Source organism: Diorhabda sublineata, chromosome X, assembly GCF_026230105.1.
Source record: "Diorhabda sublineata isolate icDioSubl1.1 chromosome X, icDioSubl1.1, whole genome shotgun sequence".
In the NCBI taxonomy this organism is placed as follows: Eukaryota; Metazoa; Arthropoda; class Insecta; order Coleoptera; family Chrysomelidae; genus Diorhabda; species Diorhabda sublineata.
The window spans coordinates 22,731,827-22,752,729 of record NC_079485.1 but is presented as its reverse complement, the minus strand read 5'-3'; positions in this window follow the sequence as shown (position 1 = coordinate 22,752,729).

Here is a 20,903-nt window from a genome sequence, read left to right as displayed (position 1 = left end):
ACTTCATCAAATACAAAGACAATAGATTGGTTAGTAAAATCGCGGGCAAGTCAGAGACAATCCAAAATTACATCAAGGCGGGTAGGCTTAAGGAAGAGCAAATCATCTATTTCGAAGGCGGGGGTTCCGTTAATCTCGGAAGAGAAACTGTCAGAGAGAACAGATGTTTCTTCTTCGCTGGCGCAAAAATCGGTGATGTGGAATCTATTGCCAACACCGCTAGGAAACTAGCGAAATCGCACAAAGAAAATGGTAGAGGAGACCTACACCTCGCATGATTCGGACCAGATATAGAAAAGACTAGAAAGATCATGGAGTGTATTTTCCACAGTCACCCAACGCCAGTCTTCTGGCATGTGTCTGGAAAATTTGCTAGAGGAGAAGGAAAACAACAACGGCCGAGAAACGAAGTGGTGCTGGTGGATACGGGGGAACGCACGTTTGCTGAAACTTTGCGGGAAGTTCGCGATAACATTAATGGAACCGAAATGATAAACAACATCAAATCCGCTGAAAAAACCAGGACAGGAGCGGTGAAACTGGTTTTGGCCGGGAACGGACGCGCTGCCCCGATTATGGATTTTCTGAAACAAAATATGGCAAGAAACAAAATCAGGGTCGCGGGAAACAAAAAGAAAACTCTACACATGATCGGTATGGACGCGATAACTACTATTAGCGAAATATCAGAGGCCATGGAAAGAGCAGGTTTTGGCGGCGGGGTTGTAGAGATCAGAAATCTTAGACCAATGAATTATGGGAGCATACAGGCGGCTACACTGATCACGGACTCAAAGACTGCGGAGAAATTAATCGAAACCAGAAGTTTGAAAGTTGGCTTGGCAAGTTGTAATATTAGAGAACGCGTGGAAATCACAACCTGTTACCGCTGCTGGGATATTGGGCACGTTGCCACAAGATGCTCTGGCCCCGATAGTAGAAATTGCTGCCGAAAATGTGCTCGAGAGGGCCACATCGCGAAAGACTGTAAGGAGGAACCTCGATGCCCACTTTGCGACAAAGAGGGACACAGAGCAAGTACATTAGCATGCTCAAAGTACAGGGCAGAGGTGAGAAAAAAAGAAGCTCATTCAAATAAATTAACTTATTCAAATAGTAAAACTAACAACTGAAACCTAGTAAATAAATAAACTAAAACTAATAACTAAATCCTAGTTAATAAACAATCCAAAACTAATAACTAAGTTCTAGTAAATAAACAATCTAAAACTGATAACTAAATTCTTGTAAATAAATAATCTAAAACTAATACTTACCAAATATGTCGATCAACATGACTGGGACGATAAAGATACTCCAGGTGAACCTAGGACGTGCGCGAGCTGCGCACGACACTATGAAGATAACTTCACATAAACTCGCTTCAGATCTGGTAATTGTAAGTGAGCCTAACAAAAAAATCGCAAAAAGTAGTGGCTGGATAACTAACGCGAACGAATCCGTGGCGGTGGTGATCTTGAATAAAAAGCTGGAAATTGAGTCCATTAAAAAGAAAGACAATTTCATTTGTATAAACTTACCGGACTGCTATATCATTGCGGCGTATCTATCACCAAACAAGAAGATGGTCGAGTTCCGGGAATCAGTTGATGAAATCTTCAACGAAATAAACAAACATCCAAGCAAGACCCTTTTGATTGGGGATGTTAATTCGAAATCCCCAATATGGGGATCACCTTTTACTGATGCCCGCGGGGAATATATCGAGGAATACGTTGCTCAGTTGAACTGGACTTCAGCAAATGATAACACGCCCACTTTCGTAAGGGATAACTCTAAAAGCCACATTGATGTTACCCTGGGTTCACCTACAATGATAAAAAAGGTTAAAGATTGGAAAGCAAATTATGACAACCCTTTTACCAATCACGCGCAGATCAGTTTCCACCTGCACAGCAGAGCAAAGATGCACTCGAGGGAACCGGTTAGGACCTATATTGATTAAATAAAACTGAAAAAAACGCTGGAAAACAAAAAAACTAAATTTGAGAAAATGACTGGGGAGGATATTTTTGAAGAAATGTCTAATACGTACCGGGAAGTACTGCAGAAAGACCTGGAAAGCAGACAGCGAAAACAGCCATATTGGTGGTCGCCAGAAATCGATGAGACATGGAAAAGCGCAAATATAGCTCGAAGGAAAACCACAAGGGCGAGGGCTTTAAATAATCCTCACGAAGATGTAATCCTGGAACTCGTGCGTGACCTGAAAACTAAAACAAATAGATTAAAAAAACTAATTTCTAAAGCTAAAAAAGAGTGTTGGAGACAGGTCATCGGAGAACTAGAGGAAGACATCTGGGGTCAGGGGTACCGGATTGTTGCTAAGCGTTTCGGCGTGGAAGGACCTCCTTACGAACTTACCTACAGACGAAAAAAGAAGGTGCTGCAGACACTCTTCCCAACAAGTAGGGAAATCTACAGTGGACCCGGGACCGTCCAAGAAGTTGACCGACCTTTCACCATGAAAGAAATGGAGGAAGCTATTAAAAGAATGAAGAAAAAAAAGCTCCGGGCCCTGATGATCTGGATGTGGAGACGATGACGGTTTTTTTCAATGCTATCCCGGAGGCGTTTCTAAAAATGTATAACGGTCTATTAAGTGAGCAAACATTCCCTGTGAAATGGCAAACAGCCCGAGTCGCTTTAATATACAAACCAGGAAAAGATCCGGAACTAGATACGTCATATCGACCCATATGTCTGATCAATACCATGGCAAAACTGTTTGAGAGACTGTTAGTTGATCGAATCTCCGAGGAGATCGAATTGTCACCGCAGCAACATGGCTTCCAGCCAGAGAAATCGACAGTTACTGCCATAAAGGAGGTCATCTGTTCCGTGAAGAACTCGAACGAGAGATGGTGTGCCCTGATACTTCTTGATGTCCGGAATGCTTTTAACACCGCCAGCTGGAACCACATTGTGAGTGCCCTAAGGGAAAAAGGTGTTAGCGTGTACTTGATAAATTGTGTGGAGGCTTACTTTCGGGAAAGGTACATCGTGTCGGGCAGGCTGAAACTAAAATGCACTATGGGGGTTCCACAGGGATCGGTCCTTGGGCCGACCCTGTGGAATGTTATGTATGACGGGGTACTGGAGATCGAACACGAAACGGGGGTAAAGGCGGTCGCATACGCCGACGATTTGGCGCTCCTGGTAACTGGCGAGGACGCGGCGAACATGGTGAGAAAAACGGAAGATGCCGTAAAAAAGGTCAGGAAATGGATGGCACGAAAGGGCCTCACACTGGCCATAGACAAGACAGAAGTCCTGGTAATTAAAAGCCCTAGAAATGCTAAGAAAGATGTCAAGTTTAAGCTACAAAATAAAGAAATTACGGCGAAAAAGGAAGTAACTTACCTTGGTGTAGTCTTGAAAAGAGGGCCGGAATTTTCAGGGCACATAAAGAAAATAATTGATAAAGGTACGGCAAAAATAAACGCATTGGCCAGAATTATGCCAAACATAGGAGGCCCTGGATACATGAAACGGCGACTACTCGCGGGGGTCCTTCACAGCGTGGTCCTATATGCATCCCCGGCATGGAGTGATGTCCTGAAAATTGAAAAATATAAGAACCTACTTACCTCACTCCAACGAAAGGGTCTTCTCCGGGTGATTGCGGGGTATCGCACAGTTTCGGCGAGCGCGGCACAAGTTATTGCGGGTTACCCCCCCATTGATCTGATGGTTGGTGAGTCGTGTTTTTTATACACCATAGGCGGCAAATTGCCAGGAAATCGACGCATGGCTAGGAGAAGAACAATCTCAAAGTGGTCGGATCGATGGAAAAAAGACACGAACAAATCATAATGGACAAAAAAGCTAATAAAAAACCTCGCCGCATGGGTTGACTGTCCACACAGGTCGTCGAACTATTTTATGACACAATTTCTGACAGGACATGGATCTTTTCGAACTTATACTCACCGTATCGGGAAGATGAATACCGACTTGTGCGAGACATGCAATGTGCCTGACAGCCCATCACACGCCTATTTGGACTGCAGCAGGTGGGATCAAATGAGAGAAGAATACACCAGAAGATATGGCCCAATTCCTGATCCTGACAATGTTATTGAACATATCGTTGAGAGCAAAGAGAAGTGGAGGGCTTTTGAAAGCTATATAGTTGAGATCCTGAAAGAAAAATAGAGAGAGGACAGGATAAGGGATGGGTAAGAAACGGCAGAGGTATGGTCAATATCGGACCGATTCCTGGTGAAAGAAACGAACATCTGACCCAAAGCGGAGGGGTTTTTAGTCGGTCGGCATTGACATCTAGCCAACCCGAAAAAAAAACCGGTTAGGTTAGGTTAGGTTAGATTAGATTAGATTAGATTAGGTTAGGTTAGGTTAGGTTAGGTTAGGTTAGATTAGATTAGATTAGATTAGGTTAGGTTAGGTTAGGTTAGGTTATGTAAATCTCTTATTTTATATGTAATATGTAATTAAGTACTAAATAAAAATGTAAATAAATATAAAATTTACTTTATTCTGTAGAGTTTTACAAAAATGTTGTGAGGAAACTTTATTAAGGGCAGATTTTTCATTTAAAAAAAGTGCAAAGTAGCCCCCTCTAACGGTAAATTTTTTCAGACCTTAAGTGATAATAGGTCATTTCTCTTATAGGAAAATCAAAAAATACAAAAATATATCTTATTATAAATGTCGGTGATTTAATAAATAACTGTATTTCATAAATCATGTACTTCAGTCGGTTAGCGCCCAAAATACACATAGGATTACAATGGTCCTTCGGTCTTGGCGCCTAGTTTAAATGTTGTAAAAAGTACATTAATCCTTTAGCGCCCAAATTACATCCGCCCGCAAGACTGTACGGTTGATCAAGTTGTTAATCTAGGTTTTCGACTGTTTACTTCTGGACACGCTTATGTAGTAGCACATTCATTTGGTTTAGATACTTTCTTCTCCATACTAAAATATCCTTTCTTTGTATTGAAATAGACTTTTTGGAATGCACTTTCCAGCAAAAAACAATTTCTTTTAAAAGTTTCTTCAACTCCTCCTTTCAGAGTAATCCATATCATTTCAAACCATGGCAAGAGTTTTTTTAAATGATTTTCTATTGGAAATTTTGGTTTTCCATTCAATAACTATGTACATCGTAGATTTCCCAACACCAAGCGTACTACTAACTAATTCCACTGTGTCATCAACACTTTAACATAAATGTTTGTCTGTAAATAATCATACTAAAATTCATAATAAACTGCACCTAGTAAGTTGTAAGTGAACTATACTGTTAAGAATACTAAACTTGGACCCCCTTACTAAATGGAAAAACCTACAATCGTATTTGTTGAGAAGAGATTTTTGGAATTAAAATTAAACAAAATTTTTTACCTTTATTGGTTAATAGGTACTTTTGGACAAAAATCTTGTGATAAGACTATGTAAGGATCATAAGTACTAGTTGTTCTGGATTACCAACTACCTACTTAGAGATAATTACAGGCAACCCGATGTTTATTGGTGACAAAATATTTCTGACTAACGAACTATAAATAGTTAAACTTACTATTAAGATTTAATTACTCCTGAATTAACAATATATTTTCAATATGTCAGTATAACTGATAATAACATGTGACTCAAAATACGAAACGCTTGAAAGTAGGACTATAAAACACACGTAAAGGTATGGAAGGAATTTCGTAGATATTTTTATTTATGGCTTCAAAGGGAACAGCTGAACGGTTGTACCTATGACTATTAAATCAAATAAAACTTTATTGACGTACCATATGTAGATTTTGTGGAGTAAGTCCAATAGGTGTGTGTGTTCTTCCAAGATTATAGCTTTGTTAGATATACAGAAAACATGCTGTAATAAAACGTACAGGTTGTATCAATTTTATACGACAATCAACTATACAGCTATACAGGGTATATTCAATCCATCTGAGATTAGTTTGGTGGATATATGGGACTCATTTCAATAAACGAAAAGGAGACTTATTAGTAAAGTCTGAAATTATTGTTGTTCAATAAGTCAAGTCATAAAATTAGATGAAAAGTTCACAATAAGAAATCTTTTCTATTAATATATTACTTCTATGATCAATCTGTAGATTGGAGCAGAAACACACACGAAATATCCTATTCCTAATAAAACATTCTAATTTTCCTTCAAATTCACATAAACTGTAAAAATGAATAATATTTTAATAAAACACAATTCCAAAATTAAATGTTAACTTTATGTCAGTATGTTTAATCATTAACATAAAATAATGATTTCGAATTTCGATTAATAAAATAAAATGTACACCCCCTGAGGTAGTGGAGCTACCAGAAAATGCCGATAATAATTTGTTACCAGCTGTATCGGTTAATCTGTATAAAGCTGTTTCTACCAGATTAAAAAATTGCTTCAATTTCAAAAGGTCAAAAATACATACGGAATAAGCTTTTTTATATGTCAATCTCTTTTAATTAAAAAATATAAATTAGAATATGTTAATACCAATCAAAACTACAGGTTTTTACACTGTTTCGGGGACATTTACTCAGCATCACTTTTACTATCGCTTCAAATAGCAACAAAACACAGTCATTCTGTCATTGGATTAATAAATTCCTAATATTTTACTCACTTTTAATAAAAAATAATTGAAGAACACTCAATAGAACAGCATCATGCTTGTGACTGCCATAATTATTAGTAAAAATCATTTTTAAAAATTAAAAACATGGTATTAGTATTACGGATAGTATTAGTATTACGAGGTATATCCACAATGTAAGTTCTGTTTCTATTTCTATCACCTACAGCGCTGCGACTCTTACGCAAACAGAAGAAATTTACGCCATCATCATATCGCTACTGCCCTTTTGTGCTTTATAGTGCTTTTTTATGATGTCAGCCTCAATTAAAAATGATGCCGCTAGTGAGATCAGATCTATGATTCAGTTTCTAAATTCAAAAAAAGTTGAACCAAGTAAAATTTATCGGAAAATCTGCGAGGTTTATGGACAAAATTCTATGAGTGATTCAATGATTTGAAGATAGGTTGAACAGTTCAATGAATGTGGAATTTGGTTACTGATAAACTGGTTCACGTTATTTGAGGAAAGCTTAATTAAAACCGTACGTTTTAACTTGTGTAGAGGTATGACACGTGCCTAGAAAGTTTCAGTAGAAAATTACTTGTAAGTTTCTTTTATATAACCAAACGGAATTTATTTTGTAGATATACCTCGTGAAAATACTGAATATTTCGTTTTATATTAATCAACAATATACTCTGTTGAGACAGAGTTGAAGCTTTCTAGAATGGATAAATTTCAAAAACGTAAATTTAAATTTAGACTAATCAAAATTTATACATTCTCGCTAGAATCCATTTATTTCTAGAAAAATATTCCCTCTCTTGGAACAACCACCTCGTACATTACGATTCCACTTAAACATTAAGTTTTGGACTTTTCTAGTCCCAAGCCGGCTAACAAGCTGTAATATACGAGTATCTATTTCTCATTGGCACCACTGTTTGCGGTCGACTTTCTAAGTGCCCATTCATTTAGAAACTTTCAGCACGTCTAGTCTATTTTCTATCTCTGGAAAATTAACACTCTTTACCTTATTGTCCTCCACTATCGTTAATGTGTCTTCTATTTTATTATTATATTATGTTAAATAATTTTAGCTGCATTAGAAGCAACTAACCAAATATTTCTGTATGAGCAAATCAAGTTAATTCTCATGAAAGTATGAAAACACCATTAAATGTATATAAAAATTTGAGTAACAGTAGTAGTTCCGAGTTATATCTATATATGCGACTAAAAATAATGTTAATAACAGTTTTTATGGAAATTCTGGTGCTGAAATAAATCATTTTCCTAAAATCAAGTGTATCGATAGAAAATAACGTCGAATATTTGAATGGGTGGATGTCGAGCGCAGTTTATCGACAAAAACCGCTAGATAAAATGAAAAAGTAATTTTCTTACAACAGAATTCATGGCAAGGTTGTTCAATCGTTTTCGCATTAGCATCAAGTTAGCGCTTGTCGCCACATGACCGCCCCAACCCCCTACTCACCCAACCCTCACATGTTCTTGACTTCCTCGACACATTCATTGTCGTACGAAAAAGAACGATAGACCAAACACTGTTACTAGGGTGGAACCAAAAAATTAACCTCAAAATAACAACAAAGCATTTGGATGTTTTTATGCAAAATTACACACCCGACACAATAAACTATAATATATACGAGGTTTGCTATTTAAGCTTTGAAACAAATAAAAACATATATTGGCAATGTCAACATCAGTGTTGCCATATATCAAAACATAAGTAGCAGCCCTCTTTGATGACAATGTGCATTATAATATGGTATTAGTGTCAATATTCTGTCAACTTTAAGACGTTTTGAACGATTAACTAAATGAAATATCCCTTGTTGATCACTAAAAAAATATTTCTCTATATCCTTTTGCTTTTCTTAATTCCTTTTTTAATTCAAATTGTGCCATATAATTGAGAATCCCTTCGAACTAACGGAATAGATATTCATGAAACTGCAGTTTCACAATAACGGAGCTTCTTCATGACTCTCTAAAATTTTCACGACAGAAAAAAGTTGGACTATCAAAAATTTTATGTAAGATATATGCCAAAATTGCTTTCAATGGTCATATTTTACCTCCGCTCATTAGCTCAAAGCTTATCCACCGTTAAGATAATTTGTTTGCTTACTTAATAGAACAGTGAAATTTTTGTCACACTTTCAAGTATAAATAATGAATTTATTTCTTGTTCTCTTATTGTAAGTACTGTAATTTCCTTTTACTTTCTTTACTTTTTGCATATCCTTTGTATTAGAATAATTTTAATAAACCGGTAAAATACGTAAATCTAAAAAAAAGTGGCCACCAATGTTATAATGTCGACAAACATAGTAAAAGTGAAAAAATAACTGATTTATGTTTTTCATCATGAATAACAGTACTATGACTTTTAAACTAATAACTACAGCAAAAAAATTACGAGTATTGTTATATGAAAATGTTTTTAGTTCCACTTGTGAAAAAACTATTGAGAATCGAGTTATTAAAGACTGCTTGCAATATATCTCAACTGATTGGTTCGTCCAAGATCTCAAATTTGCAGCTTAATCGGTTCGATGCCATTGTTATTCTATGCATGCTGCAGGAATAACTATGATTAGGAAAATCTAATTATTTTTCTATCAACAACAAACCATGTCAGTTAATTCAACTGATCGATTGAAATACTAACTTTTCGTCTTCCGTAGTGAATCTAACCTTGTTGATTCGTTATTTCTGTTGCTAGCGTTTATTTATGCATATTATTTTTACATTTGGAGAGTTTGTAAGCCACACAAAACTATAAATGATCAGTCTTTGTGAGTAGAAGCTATGATACAATAGCAAGAGTCTTACAGAATGTCAAACAACATGCAATATTTATCAGATGTAATTTCTTACGTTAACATCATTTTGAAGTTGCTAAAACTTGTGTGTATCAGAAAATCATTCAAAATGAACTTATTTTGAAATTAATTTTAATTGATATGTCTTTTGACTTATAATGAGTGTATATGAAATAATTTTTTTGATTCTTGTATAGTTATTACTAAAACTGATTTTTTGCAACCCACATACTGACCATATCCTTAACTTAAAAATTGATATTTCATCCAAAAATGAAAATTTAAGTTATTCGTTATCAATTTCTGTATATTGTGATATAGGATTGTGATAGCAATTAGCCTGATGAATAGTGAGTAGGTACTTAATGCGTCCCCTTCTATTTAGAACGCCAATGCGTTGAATCTGAACATGAGTAAAATCGTAAATCAAACAAAATTAAATATTAAAAACGTTCAAAGTTTCCACGCGCATTCTAAATTTAAAATGAATGTAAAGTAGATAATTCGAATTTGAGAAATTAGAGCCATTCTTTTCACAAAGAAAAGAAAATTTAATTTAATAGTGTCGACACATGTGCTTGTCGTTTCAAGATTTTCATATTTTTACTCCATCCTTGTCTTCAAGGGAGGAAATCAAGAGTAAGAAATATGCGTGCCTTAGGGCATTATATAACTCAAATGAAATGGTTTCCTATTCCATACAGAATTACACTGGAAATAAATGATTATTTGGAATGTTAATAAAAAATATTTCCACATTTTCATTTAATCTTTTCTAATAGTTGACAAAATCTGTTCTAAAATTGAAACCAGGTTTTTCTATGTAAGGAAAATATCGCATTCATTCCATAAAGTTCACAAAAGAGACTAAATGAATCAAAAGAAATAATCAAATATGTTAATTTCCTCTTAACTTTTATTTGTTTTTCATCTATTACATCATAACTATCAAAATATTTCTTGTTAAAGGATCAGATCCTTTCGATTCTATAATCTGTCCTCTTGTAACGAGATGTACAACTTAGCATTTTGTGTTTTTTGATTTTTAGCTCAACCATTCTTTCAACATAGTTTATCCATGATCACCTTCTTCCTTTTCATTTGACGATACCCAGTACTCCCAATTAATATTATAAATAAAGAATTTCGCTTGGGGTAGTTGATAGGTGGATCAAGTTGCCTATCACTGCCCGGCTGATATAATCTTTCTTTCGGGAAAATAAATTAACGCTCACAAAACTGTCAGAAAGGCTTCAGAAAATACAAATATTTCATATCCTGATTAAAACTCAGTTGATAATATAGACCATGTTGATTATATTTTCAAATACATTTTCTGTTTACTAAATAAATTATTAGATATATCTTGGTGAGATTTAATTTAGAGCACTTCTGTTTTTTCAACAATTTGTTTACGTAAGTACCTATTTGAAAGGAGAATAAACTGCAGAATTTGATGGAGATTAACTGAGGTCAATTTTTGGAGAATTCTACTTTAAAAACTCAATGATACTCTATCTAAGAAATCTTTTTTGGTCGAGATTCGAGCTCTATTTCTACTACTCAGATGGAAAGCGGAGGTGTTCTATAGTCTTGTTATTCTGGCCCAAAAGTATGTTAATATCTTGAGATCATTTTTGTATAGTGCAACCACAATCAGAATAGATAATTTCTTCTTAGATAAATCTAATAGTAATAATGAATGAAAGTTTTCATAGATAAGGAAGTTGATAAATCATTTGGAAAACCTCCAATTCTACACCAAACTCCAAGAATAAACTGAATTCTTATTTTACAAAAATGAAAAAATCTTTCTTCTGTTTTTTTATCACGAGGGTAGCTATGAGTATTTAAGTTTTCAGACAAATAAAAACAAATATTTATGATTGGATATGGCTTTATTATTTTTCAAAATGTTTTTGCACGCGTTTGAACCAACTGTCGCAACATTTTTTCCATTATGATTGAGATACCTCCAAAACGTGTGATTTCAACGCATCAACCGCTTCTTCAGGTATTGAAAAACATTGACCTCGCAATTTATCTGTGGGCAATCGATCTGTGGGAATAAGAAGAAATCATGGATGCCAATCAACGACTGTTCGGCGGATGATCCACCAATTTGATGTTTTGACTGTTCAAAAACGTTTTTGATTCAACTGATATGAATAATTTGTCTTCTGCGATTGGTTTCCCAGATTTTTTCGAACGCTTCTGACAAACAAATGATGATGTACCATTTCGAATTGACCGTTCTACATTGGTATCACAGAAAGGTAGCAATATGTCCAGTTAATCTGAAAAAACAGGCGACCGACCATTTGCTTCAAAATGGCTCGTGCGCGAACAACTTTAGTGGGATTTATTATGATCTTAGAAAATCATCGTACGAAAATGTTCGCGATTTAATTCCATGTTTTGACCAAGATGACTGTTTATATTATTATAAATATTTACCTTGTAGGAACCATATGTCACAATATTTATCATCCTCAATCAAATGTTTAAAATTCCTAGTTACATTTCTAACAAAAATGATCGTCTTGATATTATGATGCTCTTGGCCTGGTCATTTTGACAGTTGATTCTCATTAAAATATAAAATGTAGAATATGAAATAGTAATTGATAATTCATACACACAATACAGGAAATATTTCAATATATTCTGAATGTGACGTTGTTTTACTTTTTACAGTTGCTATAAAAGAAAAGAAACACACTGATATTAATCTCAAATTTAACTCTTATTCCTTTGCTTTCATTGAAATGAATAATTTTTCTATTACTGCAGAGACAAAATGAGACAAGAAGATAAAACTTTTTTATTAACATAATTTACGTCGTTATGCTCTATAAATGTAAAGAGATAAAAAAATCTTCCGAGTAGAATTTGCATATTTTGATGAAAGCTTTGCATATGAGGGCAACTCAACTCGCAATTGCCATATCTTTAAACTTGACATTCTAACAGGGATTATTACATTTTTTTTCTTTCTCCGTTTCAACTCTAACTTTTCTATTAATAATACTTCTGTGGGGTTTCTAAGGGTTTTCTATAATTTCATAATAATAAAGGACGAAAAAAAAGAATACCAAAATAGAATAACAAAATAATTATGATAAAACCGGTTTCGCTCATCTAAGAAGAATTAGATGAATACATACATCTAATCCTTTCTATACAGCACATATGTAGTGCGGTCCATGAGTTCTTGGCATCAAATAGTAAATGCGTCCGCAAAAATCTTTACACACGTGACAAGTTACACGTCTCAACAAGCTTTACACAAAATTTCAACTAGCTGTTTCGATCCATTTTATTATAGTTGAGCTCGAACGATCACTCGTTACGAAAAATGTCTCAAATTGAGTTTCGTTCTGTTTAAAGTTTTTAACTAGAGGGATTAACACCAACACATATCAAAAACAGAATGGAGGCTGTTTACGGTGACTTGTGTCCATCATTTTCAACAAATCGAAATTGGTCTCAGCTGTTTCCCTGGGGATGACAATCGTTAGAAGATTAGCCTCGTTGACATGTCCTCTGACGGTGACTACTTCATAAAAAATTTTTTAATGAAAGAAATAGTTCTAAGCGACCGTCGAAATAAATATATTGAAAATTATATATCTTTTTCAATATAAAAATATTCCTGTACCCCTTCAGCTTGAATTGAGTACTTCTGCCATGAAGATTGGAGACGTTTCGGTGATATGTATCTTCACAAGAAACAATAGAAACAATATGGGATTGTTGCACAAGCAACTTTGTAGATCAACTGCGTCAGAATGTGTGGATGGTGTAGCAAATTTCAGTCAATTTCATCATATCTCATACATGTTCGATGTGATTTGAATCTGGTGACCTGATTAACCACATCAAATTATCAACGCCAGTTCCTGAAGAAGTAGTATCTTGCTAAAAAAAATACTTATGGATGCCCACTTAGTAAATTTGTTTGTTTTACATCATCAACATAACATCCAGTTGTTACTGTGCCTCGAATAAACATAAGTCATGAAAGATTAGCATCAGCAATAGCCACTCAAATAGAAAGTTTATACAAACCGACGATTCAGGAACTGCTTTGTTATACAGGTCAAGTCTTTGAATGATTAGACCATGTATAAGAAGGGAGGTAATCAAAATAGTGGTGAAAGTAGAAAAGAAAGACCAAAGTAGACCAGAGTAGAATCTTAGAAAATCTAAAAAAGCAACTTAGGAAATGAAAAAAATCCCACTAGATATCTTTAATAAATATAAAAAGTTCTATTTTAAAATAATTCTTTCAACATTACCAAACTAGTGAGAACGATCTGTATTACAATTAAAAAACTGTTTAAGTAAACCCGTTCGGAAAAATAAATTGTCTCTCCCCTAAAAGGAGGGCGTATAATATCGGATAAGGGTTGTATTCAAGATGTAATTCCAGTTCTAAGTCAATTAGTCTTCAATTAACATATGTATATAACGCCGAATACACATTAAAATGCGGTTGAGCTTTATCTAATATCAAACACACGACTAGCACGTGTTGTATTCTATGAGGTTATTTTCCAGGATATTCTCGGAACAAATCCTCTGGACAGGGACGCGTTAGAGATACAGGCATGAATCCTTTAATGCATCTATTTGAATTATTTAAATATACCCCAGCTGGATAAGATGTATGATTTGTTATTATTATTCGTTTTATGAGACGACCATATGTCTATTTTTTGGTAAAATTGAAAATATGATAAACAACACTTCTCACATAAACAATCTCTAAAATAATTACCGGGTGTCCCAATGAGATTAGGTAGAGCATACAGAATTTATAAAAAATGTGGCATCGAATAGGAGGGTGTAATTGGATAAAAAATATCTAGAATTTTACAAAATTAACCTCATTATAGGGCATAACAGAACCAATCATCGTACTCTAAAAATACAAAAATCTGCATGGATCTCGACATTGTTATATTTTCTAAGCAAGTTAACGCCATCTAGGGCTCTAAACATCAACTAATAATTTGATATCTATCACAAAATACTGGCAAATTTGAATCTTATCAATAATAGCGCTAAATTAGAATAATTGAAGTCTCTCCATATATTTAAGATATATTGTTACTATAGCAAGGGGAACTGAATAGTATGATAAATATTACTCTAGTGAAATTAAGATTAACGGGTTTTTGATAGTGATATGATAATTCTTTAATCAAATTGAATAATAGGCTCAACTAGACATTACTGTTTATTTATAAAGGAAAAATGAAACTTTTATAAGGACGTGGAAATAAATGAATTACATTAATGGACTCGCATGGAAATATATTTATTGGAATGATAATGAATCAACAACTTTCGTCATTTTGTTGGATATTTACTGGCAGGCTCATCAAGGACTCTAAACTGAAAATTCCAAGAACTGGACCACATGTGACCTGCTAAAGAGGCTAGGGGATTTTATTGTATCTATTAAAATATAAAGTGGAAGCTTCGTTATGGAAAATATACCGATTCTACGTTACGCAATTTTGGATACTCGGTCTCCTGGAAAACATCTCTAATGTGCCAATATAAAAGAATAATTTTGACTTAACCTAATGAATTATGTAGTATTTATAGATAATATTAAGTACGTATTTTTCATAGTAGAACAAATGCGAAAACTTTATGTCGATATCTTTTTTCTGTCCGAGTTATGTTAGAAAAATATAAACTCTGAATATTGGTTATAAGTACCAAACTAAAATTGCCTTTCCTTGCTCGGATAATGTTAATCTATTGTTTTTATAGCTGTTTAATATCTTTTTCTTAGGCAGAAGTTGATTAGTAGATATATTCTGTCAGTAGCATTTGAGTTGTAAGGCTTTCATTCTATTCCACTGCCGTTAACAGTATCTTAAGACGAAAACTTAACTTGTAAATACTGTAATATATATTATAAAATCCAAATTCAAAAAAAAAGAAAACACATACACACATATGATTGAATCGCAAGCTCTTTTAAGAAGCGATTCAAAGAGAATTTGATAAAAGTAAAGCGACAAAGCAATAAGACACACGTGCCATATAATGTAATGTGATAAAGCAACAAACCCCAAAACCACGCCATATCAACCACTATAAATTCTCAATCACAACTTAAAAACCTTGAAACGATGATATCAAAATATATTTTGTAGGCATGGAAGGGTGTGCTTCTAAAACAAGGGCGGTTCACAAGGGGTAGTTTCATAGAGAAGTACGAACTGTTTGTTTGAACTATCAACGGAATTTAACATCAAGTGGTTTTGTTGAATATCGTTAATATACTCTAAGAACTTTCAATTAAATCTAACTCATTTTCTATCACGTGTAGAAGCTCGTTAATTTCATCAGGATATAATAGAATTGACAAAAGCTTGGAGAGTAAGAAGTCTTGCTTTCTCATCGCTACTGTAGAAAAGAAGGTTGAGCTTGCAAATTCAATATGTAACCCCTAATTAGAGGCTTATTATACGTTGCTTTAAGCAGTTTGAACATAATAGAAATGAGTATAAAAGAGAACTACACGCTTACCGCATATGTCTGAAGATAGTGCTGATATATAGAAAAAAGTTTTGCTCTCGGTTCAAGTCTACCAAATAGAGCTAGTAGGGAGCTTGGAATAGCCCAACCATTTTAATTGAAAACTTAACATACATATATATGGGGTTTGCAAAATCCACATTGAACGTTACAATATTAGAGCGACTTGACGAAGATAATTGTGTTTTATACATAACTTCGTTCAAAGCTTCTGTACCCTTTTTATTTACAAAAACAGCGTACTTAGACATGCTGGAACAATGGCAACTCCTTTAAGTTATGAAATATTCACAAATCTCATTTGGCGATAGAATAGAACTCCGCTCCATTGGCACCTAGCTCTACGATGCTTTCTTAATTTTTTTGCACTGCTGGATAGTTCGCAGAAAATGAAGACCTGACTTCACACTTCTATATCTTCCGATCTCACTATATCTAAAAGGGAAAAGGGTTATATTGAGGAAGCTGTACACATCTACCAACATCTCTATACATTTGCAGCGGCCGGGTAGTAACAATAAATACGCTATTTCGTGAATAGGAAGACTCTGGCATCGGAGTAAAAGTTTGCATCAAAGGGTGAACACTCTATTCTCTCTCCATGCAGCCTCATTTTTATTTGTTATTTATTTATTTCATGACTTTCATCTCTATAAAGAGACATATATACCTAATCTATTATTTAGAGATAGAAACATAGTTTTCTTTGTTAGTACTATTACCATCGCAGTCATTTCTTTTTTTGTTTTGTTTTTCTTTTAACTATGTTTTTCGTTTACTTAATTTCTGTATTCATAAGTCTTCACTATTCGATTTTTGATATATCTCCGAACGAATTCTTCAAAACACTTTTATTGTTTCAACAAGATTTCGAATTAATACCAGTGTACCACCGGCACGCATGGTGATGTTATGAAAACAATATTCTTGTACGGCTTATTGATAACAGAAATACTTTGGAAATATAGTCATGTAAAGACAAAAATCCCCTTGTTGATGCTTCCCTTTTATAGAAGGGAGCTTAAGCCCAGGCGCGTATTATTATCATCTTGCCACGGACCACGTTGTATCAAAAATACGAAATTTCGACTTATATTTAAAAAAATGTATGAATATGGATTTCGAACACAATATTAGTAATTCACACTTGTATTGATATTAACTTATAAGAAATTATAAAGAAAAATAATTCAATTGAAAAATCAAAATACCAAGAATAGCAAAGCTTTCCATTCAATTTACGTGTAATTACTTTGTTTATGATAATAGTTCCTTTGTTAAATATTTTTCTGCTTTTCTTTACTTCTTGTAACTGCCTATTTGTACTCATGAAATTTGATTTCTCGAATTTGACTATTTCTCGTATAGTTTCCTCAATTTTTTGTAATATTCATATTTCCTCAGTTCATTCAATCCAATCCAATACATAGCTGACACAATATATTCTCAAAACCAAGAAAGCTACAAATCTTTATAAAAAAATAATTGTTTTCACACTACCGGTTAAAAGTTTTTGCCTACCCCATAATCCATTCATTCAATTTCAAAATAATACACTTTTACAAATTTCTGTTTCATATTGTCAACCGAAGGTCGAAACTGTGTCTTACGAACCGAAAATAATAGTGTTCCCATGTTTACTTTATACCAGCGCATGCTTATATTTTGTTGATGAGTGCGACAAGATAAAACTTGCAAGTACCGGATGATTTGTTCATTAATCTTTGACTGTAAATTATTTCTTCGGTGTTTATGATTGTAGTTTAGTCCCAGTTAGCCCTGCAAGACTCAAAAACGTCCTGTGATTTATACTTTTCGGACCGAGATATCTTTTTTGTTCGTATTCGAATTGTTTTCGTTTTCGCAAGTTTTTAAATAGCTAAAACCAAGGAAATATCTGTTGAAACTCGTGCATTAATTAGTCTAGGCAAAAATAACCATTGCCGCCGAATTAAAAATACCTACAACGTGAAAAAAATATGCATCCACTAGGAGGAGCTTTGGCGATAGAAAATGTTCAAGGCGGCCTCGAAAAACCACAACTCCTAAAGATAAACATATTGTATTGATCAGTAAACGTGATAAACGACTTAAGGACCCAGACTTAGCAGCTAAGATCAATTAATCTAGGAATCTGTCTTTGAGTATTTCTACAGTGAAAAGTAGATTGAGAAAACATTTTTCGAAGGGTGGCAGTAAAGAAACCCCTTTAAAGAAGTCAAAATAAAATTAAAAGGTTGCAGTGGTCTAAAGAACATAAAAATTGGACGCATGAAGAGTGAGAGAGAATTTGATGGAGTGATAAGTTGAAGTTCCAGGTTTTTGGATCGAGAAGAGTGTTTGTGTGCAGGTCAAAAGAAGAATGGATATTAGATCCGTGTGTAATCCTGGAGGCTCGGTCACCATGTGGATTTTCAACTACATTAACAGTATGGCATTTCTTTTAATCTCCTTTGTTAGGAGATTAAAAACAGGTTAAGAAATTTGTCAAAAGCAGAAAAGTGGGAAAAATTCATGAAAAATGGATTTTCTGGGAAACTATTGCTCTAAATTCGAAAACTGATATAATTTTCAGAATTTTCATGAGAAAACACATGATAACAGTGATTTTTGGACTTCTTTAAAGGTTATGCAAATGTAAAAAAAATATTTTACATCTGATTCCGATCAAATTCAAACGTTTTCAGATATGAAAATCATGAGAAAGCTAAAAGTTTCTTTAAAAAATTTATTAAGAGGGGAAAAGTGGAAAAAAACTCATGAAAATTGAATTTTTTGGGAAAAAAATGCTCATACTCAAAAACTAATGTAATTTTCGGAATCTTCAGAAGAAAATACATAATACCATCTTGTTTTCCACTACATTTACAGTATGCCCATTTTTGTTCATATTTTTAAGGTTTTGTTAACCCCTTTGATATGAATATGGAAAAAAATCTTTTATATCCAATTCCGGTAAAAGTTAACACTAATGGGTTTTCAGATATGAGAATCTCGAAAAAGCTAAAAAATATTAAAAGGAGGAAAATGGAAAAAATTCATGAAAATTGGATGTTTTCTGATAAAATTGCAATGGAACAGTTGGATCCCATAGTTGAATATAAATAGATAATTTTAAGTTAATTCTATGTGTTAGTAATTTGGAAACTATTTAGTTTTGTTCCTTTTAGAATGGAATTGATTGATGTGACAATGGAAAATTATATTTAGCTCACAACAAACCTATGTAGCTTAAACTTCCAAGAATTGTTACTAACACCTGTCTAATATCGAGGAAAAAATGAAATAAATAGAAGACAAATGTATTACAAAACAACTTTATTAAATAAAAACAAAAATAAATATTCTCGATATATGTGAAAAAGTGAGAAAAAATTATATAAAACAAATTCGACATTAGGTAAAAGCAAAAACGTATGAAATCAATATGTATGTAATACAATTTACATGTGCAAATATTATTGAAAATATTACAAGGCTGCCACTCCTAAAAATCGATTACTTATGAATGAAAACTTTTGCAATAAAGCTTGTAGAGTTAAAAAAATATCTTTTTTAGTTTTATACATAGTTTTTGTAGGTATTTAATATAAAGTTAAAGCTAAACTTAACTTATAATTGAGTTCCTTTGTTACAAAAACATTAATACAAAATGAGTGTCTTATCAGATTGATTGTTTTTCATCAAAAATTCTTACATCCACCCTATTGGTCTTCCTCAATTATTCAGCATATCTATTTTTATTTTTTGTGAATTTTTGTTCAACTCACTGATTAAAATCAAGAAAAGATTACTAATATGATTCATTTCATATAACTTTGATTATATACAGGAGGTGTGCAAAAATGATTACTGTCCTCTACATGTTTTAGGTCTCATATGAATGAGATCTGAATATGCTTCGTTTTAGAGATGTATTTTAATTGTGAATAATCACAATCAACATTTTAAAATATGATCATATATATATATATATATATATATATATATATTATATATATATATATATATATATATATATATATATATATATATATATATATATATATATATAGATAGATCACTGATAATGAAAATATCAAAAACTTACTTAATTAAAGGCATAGTATAACCAAAGTAAAATGTGTTTTGATAATAATGGCATAAGTGATTTATTCATTTATCAGTGTTAAACGCGAAAATTGGCAAAGAGAACATATACATCTCAATAATTGGAAAGCAAAATTCGACCACAGAGAGAAACATAAAGGAACATGGCTAAGCCCAAACGATCATGAACACGGTAAAAAATGTACGTAGTTATCGAGGAGCAGATGCAGACAACGATCATTTCTTAGTAATAGCGAAAATCAAACAAAAACTACAAGCACGAAACAAAATAATGATTTCAAATGGGGAAATTTATAGAACATAAAACAATGAAACACATCGAGGAAACCAAAAAGAAAGCGGCAATTTTATATAAAAAAGTAGAAATAAGTAGAAACATGAAATAGCAACTCTTACGTCAAAAAAACGAAAAAAAAAATACCAGCACCATCTAGTGATGAAGTAGTTGAAATAATACAAAAGCAAAAAAACGGCAAATGCCCTGGAGAAAACGAAATTTATTCCGAAATGAAGTATGGAGGTGACTTCCTAACAAACAAAATCCACCAATTGATATGAAAAGTATATGGATAAATGAGATAATGCCAGAGCCATTTGATACTGCAATAATGGTACCAATTAACAAAAAAGGAAATAAGGACGACTGTGCAAGAAATTATACTCTTGGACACAGTATACAAAATAATGGCATAGTGTCTAGATCGAAAAATAAAAGAATATGAAGAAACCATACTGGGAGAATACCAATGCGGATTTCGAACTGGAAGATCCATAACC